The sequence below is a fragment of the Scomber japonicus genome, chromosome 9 (assembly GCF_027409825.1).
Source record: "Scomber japonicus isolate fScoJap1 chromosome 9, fScoJap1.pri, whole genome shotgun sequence".
Taxonomy (NCBI): domain Eukaryota; kingdom Metazoa; phylum Chordata; class Actinopteri; order Scombriformes; family Scombridae; genus Scomber; species Scomber japonicus.
The window spans coordinates 30,898,881-30,920,308 of NC_070586.1; the positions used below are offsets into that span (position 1 = coordinate 30,898,881).

The following is a 21,428-nucleotide window of genomic DNA, read 5'->3' on the forward strand; positions in this document are numbered from 1 at the left end:
AAAGACAGTGTGTTTTATTTGTTGAATGTTGACTTTAATAAATCCTGTTTGAGTTGGGTGAATAAGGGATGAGATAACTGATTGAATTTGGGTTGCTAGTGCTTTGCTGATGATTTTGATGTAGGTGTTTATTAAGCTGGGTCCTTATTTATTTTAAGCAGTGCTGAACAGCAGTGCTTTGTCTTTTGTTAGTGAACATTTCTATTTCTAATTGTTATCCCCTTGTCAGTGCTTAAGTCACAGTAGTATTTTCTGAAAATGTTGTTTCCAGTTTGTAGTTCAGTTGATACATGAGTTATATTAGGTGTTTACATACATGCAGTTAATTATCCCACATTTACATATCAATCATCCACACACATACATATATACATACATTAGATAGATGGTTAGATAGTGAAGCTACAGCCAGGCGGTGGTGCTGTATTGTTAAAGTTGTCTGTGTATTTGGGTTAGGGTTAGGGTTAGGGTTCCCATGCGTTTTTGTTATTCATCCCGTAAATCCTTCCTTTATGTTCCCTTTCTTTTTTTAACAAGTTTTTTTTATTTAGAAAGTTCAAATTTGGCAACAATAGGTCTTGGTCTATTATTGTTTCTGGCTCAGCTACAGTGAATGTGGTGAAATTGTATGTCAGTCATTGCTTGTTCCGGGTTGTCTTGAGGTTGATCTTGTTACTCCTGTGGGTATAAAATTGTTGTTCATGCTGTAGCTCTGGACGTCCAGTATGGTTTCTTTCATAGTTTTCATTCAAGATGGTTTCTACTTGGGAAGCGAGTGTGTTGAGTCTCAATTGGTGACCGAGTTCTTTTGGGTCTTTGTGCAGTATTTCCAGGATTGAGTTTATGCTTAATGGTTAATGTGGTCCAGTTGTCAGTCTTGGTGGACCGGTCTCGTTGTGGTTGTTTTTTTGTGGCAGACTCAAGACACACAGCTTATGGAACTCCTCACCCATAATGTCTTCCTGGTTATCCAGAATTTGCAGTGGTAATCCTAGAAAGATAGCCGGGTCTGTTTTATTTGGTTTTGTGGTTAGTTTCTCTCGTGCAGCAGAGCACAGCGCCATAATGGATCTCCAAATGTCTCGCGATGTTCTCAGTCTCACAGCGTCATCTCCCACTCCAACACCACTTCCCGAAGCGCTAACAGTTGTTGTAGGGGAAACAAACAGTGGTGTTCCTGTGATTGCTGTGTTGCCTGTTATCTGCAACCCGTGGCCAAATCTCGCATGGAGAGGTAGAACAAAAGGCATACGCCAACAGATCGCTGCAGGCACCAAGCAGAAACCACCTCTACTGATGAGACAAAAGGCTTGCGGGTCTCCCGCAAACCCACAAGAGCTCCCCAACGCTGCACAAACAAAGGCTGAAATTAAGAAGAGCCAGAGGCAAGCCCATTTCTACAGCAGAGCTAAAACGTTCCTTTTTCGTGTTCTCAGTGGATTTTCAGTATGGGTTTGTAATAGGGCAGAGAAACTAAACAACACTTTGACATTTTCAGTCACAGATTTTTCCTGCTCTCTCAATATTCACACCTCCCACTACACTTTCCAGGCTAATTTTAAAGGTACTAAAACCTCCTCTTGTAGCCTTTAGATGGTGTCAGATGATGTTTAATTCATATTTTGTTTTGCATTTTACCCTTGCATATCTGCACGATCAAACGCATCCATCTTTGCTTTTTGGCTGCAAAGCCAAAGCATAGAGGATGACTGCAAGCCCTTGTCTGAGTTTGAGAGGTCATGAGATGAAGAGACTTAATTCCATATTCACAAACACCCCCTAGCATTTATTCCTGCTATCTCTAATGTTTCTATGAATCTATTAGGGTTAAAACCCCCACCTGCCTCTCTGACTCTTCCTGCATGAGTACCTTTTCCAAAACCTGTACAAAAAAAGTTATACTAAGTAGGTCATGTTCTGCCACTCGTCTTCTAATCACTCAACGAAAGGAACATGATTTCCCTCCATGGCAGCCCCTGAGCCTTGCTCCTGGGATTGCAGTGTGCAACACACACTCATTTGATTTCCTGGCATTTTCTCCTTTTTCTTCTCTCTCTACACCCCTCATCTTACTTTCCTTACTTTGTATCTGACAGTACACAAGCAACACCTACCCTGCCTCCAACTTCATCACACACACACACATTCACCACAGCCCCTCCTCCTCCCCTCTGTGTGTCTCTCTCGCTGTCTCTCTGTCTCTCTCAGTGGAGAAGGTGTCTGACAGTAACAGCAGGTAAGGTATAAGATTACAGGAGAAGCAGGGGCAATTATACTTCCAGCTGATGCTGGTGTGTTTATGAGGAGAGTAACTGTTAATGACAGTGTTGTGGTTTCTCCAGAGGCCCAAACCTGCTGTTTTTGTCAGCCTAGCTTCCTGCTATGTTGTCATAGATTGTTTTTTTCTGTCCGCCTATCAAATTTTTGTTCTATCTTTCGCTTTCTCTCCCACGCCTTGCCAATGCTAAAAGCCTTCAGTTTGGGCTAAGCGGCCTCTATGTTGCGCTGCCTATGCTGTGGTTTGCCTTTTGGGCAAACAGAGGCACCGAGCAGGTACAAATTTCCTGCAATGTGCTCAACTAGCATTTGGTGTGCTGACTGCAGCGCAAACAAAATATGGCTTCTTAAGGTCATAGCAGCTTGGCTTAGTAAAGTGCATTGGTAAATACATTTACACACACACACACACACACACACACACATACATACACAGGCCAGTGTTTGCTACTGCAGGCTTCTCACCAGGGTTTTGGCTGTCGTGCTACTTCCCCCCTACGTGCTTTCACACACGGTAGGCAGATCGCAGCGATTGTAGAGGAGTTTGTGTTTAGATAAGGAGCTTAATCATAATTGCATGGGGTTTCCAGTGTCTAGCAGTGGCTCTCTCCCAGTTGCTGTTCCCCTTGGCAGATGCCTGACTCGCAGCATGAGGTTTCAGCATGTCTGGGAGATACTGTAGAAATATATCACACATTTTTAATGGAGCAATATTTTTTACAGCACTGCAAATTCAACTTACTGTCAAGTCAAAATAAAACCAGAAAATAAAAAATATATAGTTTTCATATATTAAACACACACAAAAAACATACAAGACTCTTAATTATAGCAAGCGTTCTTTGCAACTGTGTATATTACTAAGTCTTATCCAGTGTACTTTGAAATGCTGTGTGCTGCCCTACCTCACAGTTGTTATTTGCCATGTTTGACCATATGTAAATCCGTATTCACTTCTGCTTGTGCCAGATGGTGCTAAGACACTATTTGTCTTTTGTTTCCTCTGAGGCTGCACCTGTTGGGGTTTAATTTACTTGTTTTACTGTCTGTATCCTTTGACACGTTGGACCAAGCTGGCCTTGTGCTGTATTTAAGAAGATCTCATTTTGTTTTACCTCTGGTGTCATTGTGGATCAGGGTGTTAATGATGTATATATCCAACATTTTCAGTATCACATCCACATGCAGTTGTCTCGTGATTCAAGTCGTTATCTCCCTTACGGCTGCTGAGTCGTTTTACAATACAAAACATCCCTTGGACCTACTACAGGCTAAGTTGGAGTTATGTTGAAGAAGTCTTTGCTCTGACCCTCAAACTGACTGTTGGTTGTTTATGACGCTTGCAGTCTACATAATGAAGGTTATTCTAGTGTTTCACTCATTGAAAGTTGTTTTGGATGGAAGAGTCACTTATAAATGCCAGAGAATGCAAATGAATACCAGATTCCCCCCCTTCAGTCTTCTGCCTGCGACCATCCACACTCCAGACCCCAGCCACTGTGCCCTCAGTGTGTGGTTGGCCTTGGCCCAGATCACACCGGGGCACATAGGAGATTAACTGGGCTGGCTTACTCACTCAGCAGGTTCCCCGACTCCCATCCACTCATCCTGGCCCAATCTGCCAGCTAGCCTCCTGCTCCGTCGAGCCATGGCAGCAGGGCACCACAAGCCCGGCCCGCCTTCATTACGCCTGCCAGATGGGCTGAGAATTAGATTCGAACTCCCACCATAGAGGGAGGGAGTAGAGAGAGATTGAGGAGGGAGAAAGGGAGTAAGGTTGCGGAGGAAAAGGGAGGAGGGAAGAAAGTTATGGGGGGAAGAAAGTAATGGTTTTTGTTTTCATTTATGTTGCAAGTTATTACATTTTAATGTAACACTCCTGGGACCTGGCAGCATTAAATGCCTGTTCTTGAATAATCGACACTAACTGCAAGCAAATGCTAGGGAGAAATGAAATTAGCAAGCACAGCAATTTGGCACAGTGATTATCGGCTCCTTGGAGGCACTTCCTGATAATTTAAGAATGCTAACATTTAAGCAAGTCAGATCTCATTACTCTTCAAGGTTAAATCGAGCTGTGTCGGAGGGGAGGCAGATGCTTGATTGGAAATGGTGCTTCCTTGTCGCTGCGTGTCTCTCTTCATCTCTCTTTGTTCATGCCGATGTTTCTCACTTTTTGCAGAAGCTCGCTGCAAGCAGGGAAGACTCAGGGCTGAAACCTGTCAGACCCTGATGACACCTTTTGCCAGCTCTTAATTAGATCAGCAATACTTGGTTTCCAAGGTATAATTTGTCCTCTGCCAGGGACCGTCACTCGCTCGCTATGAACACTGCTGTGCTAACTGCCTCAGCCTTGCTCTGAATCTCTGTGTACCACACAGTCCCTTTCGCACAGATGTACTGTATGACTGGGCCCTTGGATGCACAAAACAAAATAGGGACCTTTTTGAATCAACACCAAAGGGAAAGTGTTTATTACTTTTTCAGACTGTGCCACAAATGTTCTTTTATACTGCATTTTTCTCTGCCATTCTAACCCATTCTATGGAGGCAGAAACGATTTTCAAAGCAATTTCAGCCCTGGCATCTTTTGGTCCAGTGTTTACCTCAGCCAGGCATACACATCTGTTCTACGCACAAACTTGATCCAATTAGGTGACACCAGACAATGGCTTACTCCTCCATAAGCCCAGCACAGTGCCAGGGGTCCCGAACAATACGGAAGTGTTTTTTCTTCCATTACGGGGCGTCAGATCCTTTTAAAGGTGTTTACCCGCCGTCGATGTCTCAGCCCCTGTTCCCAAAAAGGGGGCTCAGCTGGGGAAGTGATAGGCGATGAGGATAATGATGTGAGTGGGAGCAGTGTGGCGGATGCAGATGCACTTTACCACGCTGCGGAGTGATAAATCCTTCCCTCCACTGCACTGCACCCCGCAAAGTTGAGGGACAGATGGGTCGGACTTTTATCTCCACTTCCTAAATGCAGGAGAAATCAAAACATTTTTCACTGCGGTGATGAGATTTATTTAAAGCAAGGCAGGAGCAACAAAGCTACTTTGGGGAATATGTCTATTAGTTTTTCCAAGCTGTTGTTTTCTCATGCAGGGGGGAAAATCATTGCAAGTCAAATGTAATCATCCCGCCGTTGGGTTATGCACCGTCTCGAATAATAATAATATTAGGTTGGTCCCTACATCAGGCTTGTAATTTGAATTTCTGAGACACAAGTAAGACGGCTGATGTTAATCACAACCAATCACCAATGTTATCATCTTTGTTGTTTTTTTATTCCTTGTTTATAATAGCTTTATCTTTTGGCGCATCTTGAAATTTGGCAGCCTGAATTCATTTTGCTGAGTTTCATGTAGTCAACAAAGATGGTGTCTGTAATGTGGGATTCTGCCTCCTCCTACTTACATGCTGTGTGCACTGTACCGCATCTGATGTCTCTACATCACATTTTGTCTTTTTTGTGGCCAAAAGGATTTCTGGATTGTAGCAGGGTTACCCCGGGAATGAAGAAAAAGCCTCTAAATTGTAACCAGGCATTTCCACATGAAACATTCATGCTTAAGTATGATTAGCAGAGATTAAGGTGGGTTTGTTTTGCCTCTTAGAAGGCCCCGTGACAATTTGGGAATGGATTGAGAGCAGCTTTTGCAAGCACAGCCTCCTTAATCCCGTGCCAAGAGTTCTCACCCACCTTTGCTGAATTATTTACATTAAAGTTCTCACGTCAGCTTTGGAGCCAAAGGCCCAGAGGTACTATGCGTTAACCTGCCTAAACCTCAAAGCATTGGAAGCATGGAAAATATTATGTTAAATATTTCCAAGACTTTTAATGGAACATGTTCTGCAAAAAGAGAGATTTGTCGGTGCCACTTGAGGAGCTATTCTGTAGGTATTAGTAGACAAAAAAAGAATGTGTTGCATTAGGTTCAGAGAGGCCGTGCCTGTTGTAATGGGAGCAGTAGCTTGTACATTTTTTCTATTTCCAAGACTGACAGAGTAGACATAGTGCTCAGATCAAATTGTGGTCCATTCTCCAAGCCAGGGATGTGAATCCATCTCTTCTGCCAAACCATTCTGCTATCATGTATCCCATTTCCATATCGTCTCCCTATCATGTATATGAGATGGAGCCCTCCCATGTGCTGGATGATGTGATCCCCAGATAGATTCATTCATACATAATGATAAAAGATGGGTTTGGACAGGGCTACTTATTTGACAATCATTGAAGTGCCACTGTGATGGATGGTGAGGAGGACCACCACCCCTCTCCCCTCCCACCCCATAACTATGGCTCCCTCTTCTGATCCCACCTTATTTATTTTTCCGCGCCCAGCTCAAGGTCTCGCCTCACTTTAAAAGAGAAATATCAAATTGAATTAAAATTGCTCGCTCACCCAAAACAGAGGCCCATGCGCCTTAAAAATCACACATCTGTTCCCACAACTCATTGTTGCAAAGTCAATCCCTCTCTCTCTCTCTCTCTCTCTGGGCGCGTGGTAATGTGAATTATTCATGCCAGCGGGGCCACGGCGTGCTTCATCATGTTAAAGTGCCCATGACATTACTGATGGAGCCACCGACGCCCCCGCACTGCTAGCTATGCTAATGCATTTGGAAGGAGGAAAGAAAAGAGATGGCAGCACCTCTAGGTATTAGGAGGACAAGAACAGATCACCTATTAGAAATAAGAACCAGATAGCTGAAGTCCAATCACAAATGATTTCCTGTCTTCAAAAATCTTGTGAATGAGGGAAGTAAACGTAATTTCTGTTCCATGATACTTCATCTCACACAGAACCTTTCATGCAGAATTAGATGGGGACTTCACATAATGTTTTGTAACTTAACTTCAATCTGAGGAAAAAATGGCAACAATTGGCCTTTAGGTCCAAACCTAGAGCGTTCAAAGTAAAAAGGGCACTGTTAATATCACCAAGCAATGCTACAGCATGGACATGGAATCAATCGTATCGCCTGTTGTTGGGATCCTCTGATCCAAACTCTCCTCTCGGTTGTATGCAATGTCGTCAAGAAAGCGAACCGCTCAAGGCTCTTATGTACAGTATATTGACTGCTGCAGCCTAATACAGTGGATTCACTGTTATTAAGAGAACCCCTGTCACAACCTGCATTATTCATTTATCTGTTGAGAAAGTTCTCCAACTGCAAAAGGTCTCTTTTTTTTTTCTTTTTTTTTACACTTGTAGAAAAAACTGTCAGCACTTGAGCGAATGAATAAGTTTCACTCATTCCTCTGCCACCCACATTTTAGCAGGTCATGTTGAGGTTCAAAGTTTTTTATCACAACCCCACTTCTCAGCTGGATTACCTTTCTGCTCGCTGAGAGAGTGCGTCTCGGTAGCACCCAGGGGATTACTTTGTGTTAGCGTGCATCCGTGCTGGGAGCTCTAATGATGTGCCATATTTATCAGAACCCTGAAATTCAATAAGCCAGCTCAATTGTAAGTGCAAAGAAGTAACTTTGATCAAGATACTGATTGTACAGCATCAGTTTAGCTTGTGGAAGAATATACTTGCACTGAATGGCACTATAGTGCACATAATGTCGGCCCACTGGGAGAGGCTATCATTCAGCTCCATTTTTTGTCCTTCAGGTGTTTGTATTCATGGCTAAGAATGGTCTGATTGATAAGGATTTCTAAGCCAGCAGACTATCACAGATCGCATCTCTTCTCCACATCAGCTCAGCAGATTCATGCAAATGGAGGCCTCTCAGCAAATGTTATTTCTTGACATTGTAAATTGATCTTGCAATGAGCCAGTACAGTCTGGCTGCAGCGGTACACAAAGAAAACAAGCATAGAAAAGGGAGGAGGCAGAGAAAAGAGGTTGAACGGGGTATGAAAGTATTTCCACTGTCAGTTTGTGTTAAAGCGGCCTCCGATATGCTCTTTGTGAAGCTTTTCTCGCCTTTTGAGAAACCGCCCGCGCGTCTGTAAAGGTGCTGGGCAAGATGAGCACAACTGATACTGTGGTTCCCACACGCTTTGCCTTCTGAAATTTCACAACCGATAGTGGTTACTGACAGAGGGGGCCTGATAAAATCTCACCTGATTAGAAAAAAAGAGTGAGAGAGGCAGTGAGAAAGAGTTGAGGCAAGGCGAGTAAAAACTAGAAGAGATAGTGGGCCTCATCAGGTCTCTGAGGTTGTGTCTAGGTTTCAGTTGACACATCTCTGGCTGGCCCCGAGTGCACCACGCTCTCCACAAATGAGTGGGTTGAGTCAAAACTGACGGATTACAAACCACACTGGCATTGCTTTATCTTTTGATTGCAAATTTGAGACACAGATTCTTCAAGTATGATTACGCCTGCTTCTCTTTCAAGTTTGTTCAGCACAAACAAGGTCACTTTGACTTTTTGAATCTTATCTTCCTATAACCCTTGTAAGGCAAACACACATATATTTACATTACACACACACATATGTAACGCCCAAATCCATTATTTGTAGTCTTCCATATTTAGCAAATGAAACAGATTCTGATACAGATGTCATTTTTTTGTTCCTCAGTTAACAATTGGAGAGGGGTGGTTTCTCCAGGGGCCTAAAGATGAGCCCAGTCCCACGTAGGCAGGAGATCTGGCCTCTAAATAGCCAAGTTGCTTGGCTCCTGGGAGCTGCTGTGCTGTAACCCAGAGATGCTATCACAGTCAACCAGCCATTCTTTTTGTTCAGAAGAGGAAGAAGGAGGGTAGACAGTAGATGGCATCATCCTGTTTGTTCTTTTTCTGACTTAGTCTGCCATGATTATTCTCTTTATCTCTGATCATCTCTGATTTAATGTGCTCCATTTCACTGCTGTCATTCACGCTGAGGTGATATGATCCAGTGTCTGACTTATTAACTAACAAACACAATGATTTGACTGGCTCGACAGCATAAGTAAGATGCACCGAAGTGGCAACCTGGATGCCTTGAATCAAAATTGTTTCCAAACACTGCACTTAACTGTGAGTCACATTTCACAATCATTATAATTGGAACTTTTTTTTTTTTTTTTTTTTTTTGCGAAGCCTGTCAAATTTCAGTAAATTGACACATGTCACGAAGGGTCCGCCTAACTCCCTTTACCTCCTCCCATTAGAGATGCTTGTTAGCAGAGCTGCCATAGGCCCTCATTGCTGTAACGGCTCAGTCACAATCTATTACACTGACTGGGAGCCTACGCATCTCATAACTGGCACCAAATATTGGTTTTGCTGATAAATTCTAAAAAAAATGCCACATTAATGATGAGAAAAATAAACAGGAGGCTTGTCGGCAGGATGTGGGTGGCTGTCCCATGGGAGAGGAATCTCGGGGATATAGAAATAGTTACAGCATCACCCAACAGGGGTTCCACCACCTCCCCCTCACAATCTTTCCTATACTCCCAGTGCCTTGCAGCTATCGAGGCACTTGTATGGCTGTAGTAAGACAGCAAAGTTTTCATTTACCATCTACGCAGCTCCCACTCTGAAAGCAAGCCTTCAGGGTAATGTTAGGTCTTTTCATAAGTTACAAAGATGTAATTAGACAAATTAGCTCAGCAGACACTCTGGGTTGCATTTTTAATGGCTGCGTGTTGCCTAGGTTGGTAATTAGCAGGCAGCCGCTGCTCTTAACTCACACATTGCACCCGAGGCCTTGCGTCCGTAACCTGACAACCAGTAGCAACACGGTAATGAAGGCTTATGTATCCCACCGGCTGGCTTGTCTCACTAGCCGGCCAGGTTTGATGTCGGAATTCACACCGAGCTACTGTGCAAATCTCTTGTTTATGCCCATGTATCATTTTCTTCCAGTTTGAGCATGCCGTCCCTTTCGGCACGGTGATGTATTCAAATCAAACGGATGTGTTTTTGCCTCAGAGCCACCGAGTTTCATTTTAGCCAATCACCTTTATGGCTCAATTCATCAGGGCCGCCGTCTACGTGTCCAGGTCTCTTGTTGTGAGTAGCACCTGGGGAGCCGATGAGCCATTTCCACACACCGAGCACCTCTCCCACTTTTAATGACTTGCCGATGGTGATTTTCACCAAGCGCTTGTTTTTTATTGGCTTGGAATAAATTCCCCTTCTCTCTGACACTAGACATTCTCTTCAAATTGGATAGAGGGGACTGAATGCCAAATTGGAAATGACCTAGCAAAATGCAGATTAACTTGTGAGATAATTTATTTATCCATTAACTGTATGTGTCCATATTACAGTAAATGTGTGACGCTGTGTTTACCACAAATGACTTAGCTGCAAGCTTTTCACTGCTGTTACAATGATGTTCCGTCTTCATATGCAGCAAAAATTGATTCTCTCACAGTTTTTCCATTTATTTGGATACAACCTCAAGCACTTTCTACTTGTTTGTTTCATAACATCTCCCAACATGCGAAAAGAAGATTTAACTGAGTGCAAGTAGGCGCATTTAATGTGTCATAGTTCACATCATTCAGCAGAATCCTGTATTTAGTGAGTTGCAATCAACTCTGGTTAAGGACCACTTCATACAGTACAGTGAAAACAGGCCAGATATAGGGTAGGAATATTTATAAATCTTGTGTTTCATAATTATAATAATTTATATTTATAATCTCAGCCAGATGAACTGCATTTATTGAAGCCAAGAAAAACAGAATAACACCAGTCGCTGCTGTATGTAGAGAACTGCCATTTGCTCAAACCTCTCTAAGTCTCAGTGGCTTTGTACCACATACTGTCTTTCTGTCCTAATTGTGGGGGCAAGTTGGCGCAATGTTCTGCCTTCACCAGTGTGGCAAGGAGATGATTGGGAACAACGTGCAGCGGGTGGATAGCGGCACACATCCACAGGAGCTTTGTGGACCAGGGAGATAAGACTGGAGCCCACAGCAGCAGGGAGAGCAGGACTGGGGAATGGAGGACAAGAGACTGCAGCCTTAAGGCCAAACGACTCAGCAGAGAATAATGAGGGCCAGCTCTTACCCAGCACATAGCCCAAACTGACAGAGAGAGAGAGAGGGCAGGAGAGAAGAGGAGAGGAGGAATGGCAACCTTGGAGGCCAAATTAGCTGCCTCGCCATTGTAGCTGACATAGTAGAATGTGGAGTCAAAAGGCACAAATGACAAGGAAAGATGGCTTTGATGCCAGATGCAGGAATCTGACCCTTGTTCAGACAGGCAAAATTACACAAACCTCTGACTGGAATGTGTGAACTTAGCCCTGTGCATTATTACATGGCATCTCTGCTTTATTATATTGTGGCATTCCACCGTGAATATGGAAGAAAATACAGCAGAGGACATGTAATGACAACCTTGAACAAAAAGCGGCTGCATACTCTATACTAGTCTTAATTCACTACTACTTCACTGCTTTTGTTCCTTTTGTATGCCTGTACAGCATGCAGTCATTTTATTTGAATAAACATTAAAATCCTTAACATTAGCTTTAATTTCACATCAATTATATGGTGTGTTACAAACAGACAAGTAGGCCTTTTAGAGAACTAGTTTGTATCACGATGCACAGTACAAGCAGCAATCATTCACAGGATCATTTAGAATTAATCAGCCACCATCTTAACAGGAAATGGCTGTCGTCTTGCAGGGACTCCATGACGATCCTCTGAGGGCACAATCCAAGTTGAAAAATACTTTTAATTTTGAGCATCACAGTTTCTCAGGCGTGGATCGTGGCCCATCCATTCTGCGTGATGCCTTTAGATTCCTCTAATGGAATTTTGCAGACCTCTCTCTCTCTTTTCCCTTTTGCTTTCCTTTTTTTATGTCTCTTAGTCATGACACACACACACACTCTCTCTCTCTCTCTCTCTCTCTCTCTCTCTCTCTCTCTCTCTCTCTCTCTCTCTCTCTCTCTCTCTCACTCTCACTCACACTCACACTCACACTCTCTCACACACACACACACACACACACACACACACACACACACACACAAACACTATCCTCCTCAGCGCTGGGTCTGCCTGTGGCACAAGACGAGTTAGATCATTTGATTCCAACTAATAACCGGAGTTAGCCCAGAGAAAGGCATAAATGAGTTGTGGCCTCCCTGGGCTCCTCCTGCTGCCTGTCTGAAGTGTGAGACGACTGGAGGCTCTCTGGATGGAGGGTGATTGTGTCATCAGGGTCCTGAGATGTATGTTCTCCTAGAGGATGATGCTGGAACAAGGAAACCCTACAGTTTGGCGACAAAAACAACCTATCTTTTAAAGGTTTATTAGGTATTTGCTACAGTTTTAAGTACTATCATCTTGTTTTTCTTAAATATGGAGTGTCTTTTTTTGGTTTTGAATGGTTTATATAATTAACTAAACTGCTTCAAAGCTGTATGCCTGTTTAGTCATATCAATATGCAATAAATAGATAGATTTTGCGTACAGATACTTAGAGAAATACTGTCATACTCAGATGCACGTTTGCATGCAAACACTCCTAACCACATACTGTCTACTCCCTCACACACAGCTACACACATATACAAATATAACATGGTCAAACCCACGCCTTCCTTCACTCTTACAAAAGTGCACACACACACATACACACACACACATCTATATATTCTGAGTAAAAATGAAAACACTTCCTTGTTGACACGTTGTAGTGCTTTGCGTTCTGATTAGCAAGAGAAGGGAAGTGGTAATGAACTGTGAACGTGCTGCTTCCTTCCATTTGGAGACCAGGCATCAGCCCGTTCCTCCGCTCTCCCCACCAAACGCTGTATTACTATTCCATCCATACACAGCTCCCAATTAACTCTCTCTCATCTCACCCCCCCCCTACCCCCCACCCCCCCCACTCCTCCTTTGTTGATATTCAATGTCAGAATGACTATTTGCTCTATTTTCTCTGCACACGGGTGATGATGATGCGCCTGGTTATAGAAGAGCTGTGACATTATGATGCACACTGCTGTTATTCCCAAAGTGTTTGGTTGATTTTGTTGTTGTTGTTGACGTTGCCAATAAAGCTTTTTGTAACTGGTCGATGTAGAGCTTTATGGCTGAATGTGCCATAACAGGGCTAGAGAGAGAGGGAGGGAGAAAGTGAAAGACAGTTAGACTACTGTACTTCTTAAGTTCATTTCCATGTGAGGCAATTTTCAGGTTCACAGCATTGTTTGCACCCAAACATCTCTCACCCATGGTTTTTTTGTCCTGTTGTTTTATAAAACATGTCATTGTTACTACACCGAAAAAGCAAAAAGTGTGAATTCACATTTCCCTTCCATCTCGGCTGTAGAAACTGCAAAAACAGCCCCGCCTTCTCCTGCCTCGTGGACGTCAGGAGATGCGGTGTGCGACATTTGTATGTGTGTTTGTGGAAAGAGTGTGCGAGAGAGAGTGTGTATCAATCTTTTGTCATTTTTAATACTGCAGGTCTTATCAGAAGAAATGACAAGCTCAAATGAGCCGGTGCAGCAATTACCGCAGTGCGAATAAATGTGGTTTTGTGTATGTGTGTGCATCTGTATGTGTGTGTGTGTGGGTTTGTGTGTTGTTTGGGTGGGGGCCGGAGGGGGTTGTTGGTGATGGGACCATTTGCAGCTTGCTGATGAGAAACCCTGCTGTTTTCCTCATCACCCCTTCCTCCTTGTCTGTCTCCTTCAGCACGCCCCAAAAACACTATCACACACACACACACACCACAGGACACCTGTAATTAGGCAGTTTAGTGTCACACAAATACTAACATAATGGTTACTACAATGTCCACTATATATCTCCAGTGGCTCTGGAAACACAAATGTAAAACTGTTTAACATCAATACAGGAAGTTTACATCACCAGTTTGGATGGATAAACTGTGCTGATATTACATTTATTATTCATAGTAAACACTTATGGCCAAACTGCCCTATCATTCTTTGCTTGCACCAACACACACACAACCACACACATAGACAAACACTCGTATAGATCCATCATCCCCTAAAATGGGCGAGGGACACATCGACACAGTGAGAAAAGCCTGCGGAGGCCATAACATGCAGAGGGATGTGGAGGTGTCAAACATGGAAGTGTCAAACAGTGCCCGCTCACCACCCCAAACCGTGTGTGTGTGTGTGTGTGTGTGTGTGTGTGTGTGTGTGTGTGTGTGTGTGTGTGTGTGTGTGTGTATATATATATATATGCGTATAGAGCTCTAGAGTGTGTACAGTGTGTGTCCGTGGGCGGCTGTCACCTCTAAACAGCAAAGTTTCCAAATGACAGGACCAGGCGATGACAGTTCAGCTACTGCCACCGGGCAGGTTAGAGATGGGAGCCTCCCTCCTTCCCCACACTCTCTCTCTCTCCCTCTTCCACTCAGCTCTGTGCTATGACTGCTTGTGACAGGACTTGCAGGTTTCTTGCTGTTTATTCCATGTGGTTTTCTTGCTACAACATGCCTACGTTGTGCATTTTCTCTCAGCATGTGCAGAATTCTGACATTGAGCTGTTGTGTGTGTGTGTGTGTGTGTGTGTGTGTGTGTGTGTGTGTGTGTGTGTGTGTGTGTGTGTGTGTGTGTAACCACAGGTATGTTATTTGTATATATGTTTCTGTCTTTACAAAGCACTGGGGTGTTACACAGCCACACAATTCTAACAATACTACGAACGCGATTAGAAAACAATGAGTGTTAGTTCATTGCGTGGCGTATGCATGTGACTATAGTTCCCTGAAACACTGGAATGTAAGAATAATGTCATGGTAATTGAAATATAACCGCTATGGTGTTTTTTTTATAACCATCGGAAAAGATCTCTATTTGTGAGTCCCACCCTGTGCCAGAATGTGGTTTAGTCAAATTTAAAGGGGTTAAAATTTTAAAATTAACACGTCTACCATGCACACATTCTTTTCTTGTGGACCGATTAGAAACTTTCTGCTTTTAATCCATTTTGAGACAATATATTAGAGGTTTTTGGCAAAAATGTCCCAGTAGTGTAACCATCAAAATTTGAACCCAAAAAACCAAATTCTCAATAAAACACCATATCAACTAGTGTGGCATAATCTTACATCATCACTCTTTCTCATTATATAAAGGTTAATGGAATACAATCGGAGGTGCGCAATCTTGGTGTTATTTTGGACTCCACACTCTCATATGACACACACATCAAATCTGTCACCAAATCCGCCTTCTTCCACCTAAGGAACATTTCAAGACTCCGTCCTTCACTCACTGACTCAGTCACCCCCACACTCAAACAGCTGCACTGGCTTCCAATTAAGTTCCGCATCACTTTCAAACTGCTTCTTCTCACCTATAAATCTCTTCATGCCGTTGCACCCCAGTACCTAACAGACCTTCTCCATATCTACCACCCTTCACGAGACCTGCGCTCCGCCGACTTGGGCCTCGTGTCCATCCCTCGCACCAGAAGGCAAACCTTTGGGAGCCGGGCTTTCAGTGTGGTAGCTCCTACACTTTGGAATTCGCTCCCTCAGGACATTCGCCTAGCACCAACTCTGGACAATTTTAAATCAATGTTGAAAAGGCACTTGTTCCTGCAGGCTTTTGCCGGCTAAATATGTGTTTTTGTCTGTGTTCTTGTTATTGTGAAGCGACCTTGGGTTTTATGAAAGGCGCTATACAAAATAAAGTTATTATTATTATTATTATTATTATTATTATTATTATTATTATTATTATTATTATCATTAATACAATTGTGTTGTATAAAATATAATTTGGGGAATTATATCAAGTCAAGTGAACCACATGAAGTGTCTCAAAGTGTAACCACCATTTAAGAGACCGTTTTGTTAAAATTGTGAAGGCCATATAACAGGAAGTGGTTTTACAGAAAAGGACACCTGATGAGCACAACTGCTGCCTCACAAGGTTAGAAGCTCTTAACAATTACTCATAAACTGATGTTTTTTTGGACTTAGTCAGGTTTGCTCAGTTTATATGTCCCATGGTGTAACCCTAGTCAACACTGATAGTTCATAAGAATTCATTCAAATGAATATTTACTTTAAGAATTACAATTTAAATATTGTAATATTGTGCTTACACATGCATGAAATTTGATTTTAAAATGAAATGTCAAAATCATACAACTGCCTACATCATTTGAGTCCTTTCTGTTAGAGGACAATTTAGTCAAATATCAGTAGTTTATTATGCTCATTTTGTTAGACATCAGTAGTTTATAATGCTAATTAAAAATGTATCATAAAAAACCTACGTTTGAAAATGTAGTAGCTTTAAAATACCTAAAAATCCAATAATTTGTTTCAATGATAAATGTTACTCAAACATAAAATCTGTGAAATATAATTATTCACATTTCTGCTATATCATTACTAATTTAAACAAAACTAAAACAATCAAACTAAATAAATAAAATGGATTTTCCCCCATTAGATTCTCCTAACAAGGAAAAAGTGGCTCATCACAGAGCATGTGTGAATGCTGCTGCATGAAACAGCTGTTTATTATATAATAACATCATCTCTGAACCACCTGACCTCCTTTTAATATAACAACATCATCTCAGAGCCAGAACCTCTGAACTCATGACGAAGGTCTCTCTCTCTCTCTCTCTCTCTCTCTCTCTCTCTCTCTCTCTCTCTCTCTCTCTCTCTCTCTCTCTCTCTGTCTCTCGCTCTCTCTCTCTCTCTCACATCCTTTAAAGATACGTTATCTAAATGTGTTATTGTCAGATAATACTCATCAACTGTAATCGCAACAGAAGAAAAGTTATGAATGGACTTATGAGTTGTTGTCAGGTGATTTTTTTTTTCTCTATGATACAACTCATGAGTTCAATTGTAAGAAGAAGTTACCATGATTGTTGTTGTAAAACAAAAAAAGTTCAGCACAGAATTTACAGGTGATGAATACAATGATTGCTTCTTGACTGGATTTACAATTAAATACCCTAGTCATTTCTAGTTGTCAGATGTTCCTTTTTCTAAACTGAAATAACATGAACTACCAAACGAAGTTCACCAAACCTTGTTTGATTTTCAGAGTCCATTTCTTCAAAAAACAGTGATATTTAACTGGAGAAGGAACATAGTCAGGCAGTGTGTCAGATATTCTTGAAAAATACTGGTTACAACCTAGTGTCTAGTTGGTACAGTATAAGCAGTATTTCTTCATCAAAATCTGATTATATACAGGAAAATACATGTGAACTCAAATGTGGAATAAATGTAATGTAATATACAAGTTTTATATTATTGGCCCCAACTTATGTAGAGAAAAAAGTGTTTTTAGGATATGTCCTGCTCAATATTGACAAAACACATTACATTTTTTTTTCTAATAAATGCACTTAAATACATTGTAGGTGCTCAAATGTTTTAATATTGGTCATTCTTTTGTGGTTACACCATGGGACATTTTCAGGGGCACTCAGTCTTACTTTTGGTTAAAAAAATGTTGCAGATGTCATTTCAAATGACATAAAACCAACAAAAACACAAAATATACATATTTATTTATTTTTGAATTTCTCATCTTACCAATCCTTATTTGTCACTGACCCATATGTAGAAGCAAAGAAAAAGCTGAATAGGTCTATTGGTCTGTAAATGTCATTTGACAGCACAAAGAATTAAGTCTCAGTGGAAAACCAAGTAAAAATGAAATCAATATTCCGTAGAAGCAGAAAGGTTGTTCCAGTAAGTTAAACGCCAGCATTGAAATCCAAGGCCTGAACAAGTGATAGCTGAGTAATTAATATTGATCATCAACCACATGAAGGCCTTGGAGATGAACCAGTAATATGTCTCAAACATGACACATGTCCTTTGTGTCTGAATATTCCAAATCATTCAGGTGCAACTTACACTAGCTAACATTAGAATCAATCAGTGTTATGGAAGTTACTTTTCAACTATTTGGTCTAACTTTGGATCTTGGCCTTTGACTCTCTACTCTTTTCACTTCTCATTGACACTGATAGACAAAAATGATAAATGTCTTCTCTAGTGCAGATTCTTTTTCACGTTCTAGTTTTTCTGGTACAGTAGTTTTCTCACACTATGTTTAACATAACACAGTGGGAAACTCAATAAATCACTACTGCTATCACAACATAAACTCTACATATTACCAATCCCCAGCATTGAACTTTAACAAATTTGAGATTGTGTGATAACACTGAGCCTTGGTGTAGTTTCATTCAAAGATGTGACTTACAGTATTGAACCAGTCCTGGGATGTGTCATTTCGTGTTGGAGGAGCAATCCCTCTCCACTGTATGGGGTTCCATTTAATTTAACAGCCTGCAACAGTTCATCGATAGTTTTTTTCCCCACAGCACATAGAGATGAAATTGGCAATGACAGCACATAGCATTTATTGTTGGTTATGTCTTTATAAACAGACCTCACACAGGAACAGATGAAAACAGACTTCAAGCAGAATGCACTTTGGAGAAATGAACTTCTGTTTTGTACAGGTGGCATGTTGAGCATGACCCGTTAGTTAATCCTTTTTTTCCAAATGTGTCCCGGTTGGTCAGGTGACTAATGGACAAAGTGTGGGTTTGTGACTCAACACCACATATTTGAAACCACCTCATATCCTTTGTTGTGTATCAGCCATGCTCTTCGAGCCGTCTCTCTCGTGTGTGAGTCTGTCTTATGCAGCTGTCTAATGAAGCAGATACATGAGGAGGTTTGTTTATGGCCTCTTAAGCTTGCACATATGGATGGTTGGGTGCAATGCTTGCAGATGGATTTATCTCTTTATCTTATGATCAAACAACAGCAGTATTATTACCCATGACAATCATAGATGTTAGTATGCGTGTATGATGGGCCATAAATTACCAAACATTTACTGTACATTTCTACGTCCAACATATGATTTTAAATGCTTGTCAAACACAATATAATTAGCCTATCACTTTTTTGACTGTTTGTATATCTTGAGAAAATTCCCCAGAGAGCTCTGCAGATAAATATTATTGTGATTTTTTTCAGTCACTGACACCATTTCATTTCTACAGCTGGATGGAGCTGTAGCTCACAAGTCATTATTAATGTTGTATGATGTTATTATATTCAGTCACCAAACTTACAGGTAATGTAAATGCATTGGATCAGATATACTGCAGCCAAATGTCACTATAACAGCATATGTATCTGTAGTTATCTTACTTTTGATGGACAGTATTTTCAGATGGACATTGTATCATTTGTCATGAATTGAGTTTATTGACTTAAAAGCCATGGCACTTTAACAAGAGTCAAGTAAATCTTAATTAAAAACAAAAATACTCAAACCACTAAACCCACTAAAAGTGCTGTTAAAATAAAAGAGTCATCAGTTAACAGTCTCTGGTGTTTTTCCCATGCCATGTTGTGTCTGCATCAGGCCAGTTCATAGAGTTATGTGTCATGTTGCCCTCCCCCTGACTCCATCCACTTATTCACACTGCCAGACACACACACATATATACACACATAGCCATATATACTCAAGACAAACACAGCAGCACCACTTCACAGCGCCCAGACAGATGGAAATCGTTATTTGATTCTTAACTCGAAAGGAAATCATTTCATATCACTAAAAGTAAATTACCAGTCATCCAAATATTTAGGGAATGAGATGAATGGAGACCTCCCCATCCACGTTGGCTTCCTGCACGGAAACTCTAATTTGGGATTTAAACAAAGCTGGAAGAAGAAAATAAATGTGTGGCAGCGGGGAGACAGCCCTGTTGTTGACCCCTGTGACACGACAGGCGAGACAGCAGGGGTGTGTTCTTTTATTTTAGAGTCGGTCTCACTCTCAGCACAGGATGCCTTGTGTCAAACAAGGACCCAGAGCCTCAAAGAGGAGGAAGTGTCTCCTTTATGGCACTTTTGCAGTGTAACTACCAATGCAGCATTTGCCAGATGGCCTGTGATGGATAAGGAAGCAATTCAATACACGTCATTTCTTGTTCCTCTTGTGTTGTGAGAGCTGGACAGCCCATTATACTTCCACTCTGTAGATATAAGATATAACACAATATCTCTATTTCATATGTAGTTCAGCTGTATCAATTTAGATCTTGTTTTTTAGTTGATCTCAACAATGTTATATAACTGCAATGCTATTCAAGAGCAGTTATTAGCAGTTATTATAGTCAGCTGGTTTGGTCAATTATTTTAAATTGAGTGTTTGCTTGGAAATATAATTCAGAAACTCATCTCAATTCATCTTTCATCTTCCTCACAAATAATTGAAATGTTCTTTTTGTCCAGGGTGTTCAGGCTTACCAACACTCTCCAACAATTTGGAAACCACTGGTTAGTCAACCTTTCTTTGGCTGCAAAAAGAATCAATATTTCTATAAAAATCTCACTTTTACTCTCAATACTCAAAGATTTGATCACTCTTAAATTTAAGCTATGGCTTCAAGTAGTATCTGTACAGTTGTGGCAGTGGGACTAGTTATTTCCTTTTTCCTACCTTTTCAACCAAAGAACATTTTATTTCACATATAATTGCTCCTTCCTCATCTTGTTCTCCTCCATCTCCAACCTTTGACCTAACCCATCTTTGAATATCCCTGAGAAAAAATGTCTTCTTTGACTCCCAGCAAGCTCAGGAACAAAAAAATGTCCTTGAGCTATTTCTCTTGCTGCTTTTGTCCCACAACACATCTGCACCAAGCACTGTCAGCCGAATGCTGACTGTCCTTCCTTGTTTTCTTTGTTTCATATCTTCTCCCACTGCAATACATGAAAACAGCTGTGTGTCTGTTTGTGGTCCATTCATAATTGTGTCAGGGTAATTAAGAGCTTTCTGTAAAATGATAGCTTTGTCAGGTTTCTCAGATGTTACCTAACAAGGCAGCCTACAAAGGTGTTAGTGTAGCGCATTCATCATTGTCATCTGGGGCTAATTACCAGCCTATAAATCACTAGTCTGACCTGGATCAGCCACAGTTGAAAAGAAGTAGGCTCTCTTAAGGTGGATCAGAACTGCAGTTCCCTTGTTAAATGTAGCTTTTTAAAATTCATCAACAATAAACATTTGCTTGCAACCCTCAAGTATTTTGATTAAGTTTTGTCAAATATTAGCCATGAGCTAATAATAATTTTATTAGATCCATTGCACAATCCCTACTTTTTCCATTTTAGTATACCACAAATTTAAAGCTGTAAGAGGCTGAATGAGATAACAT

At 41.3% G+C, this 21,428-nt stretch overlaps 1 protein-coding gene across 3 annotated transcripts in view; it reads left to right on the forward strand.

Moving 5' to 3' along the window:
• The window catches only part of fbrsl1 (fibrosin-like 1), a 283,649-nt gene that overhangs the window by 133,414 nt on the left and 128,807 nt on the right, over nt 1–21,428 (forward strand). The window lies entirely within an intron of this gene.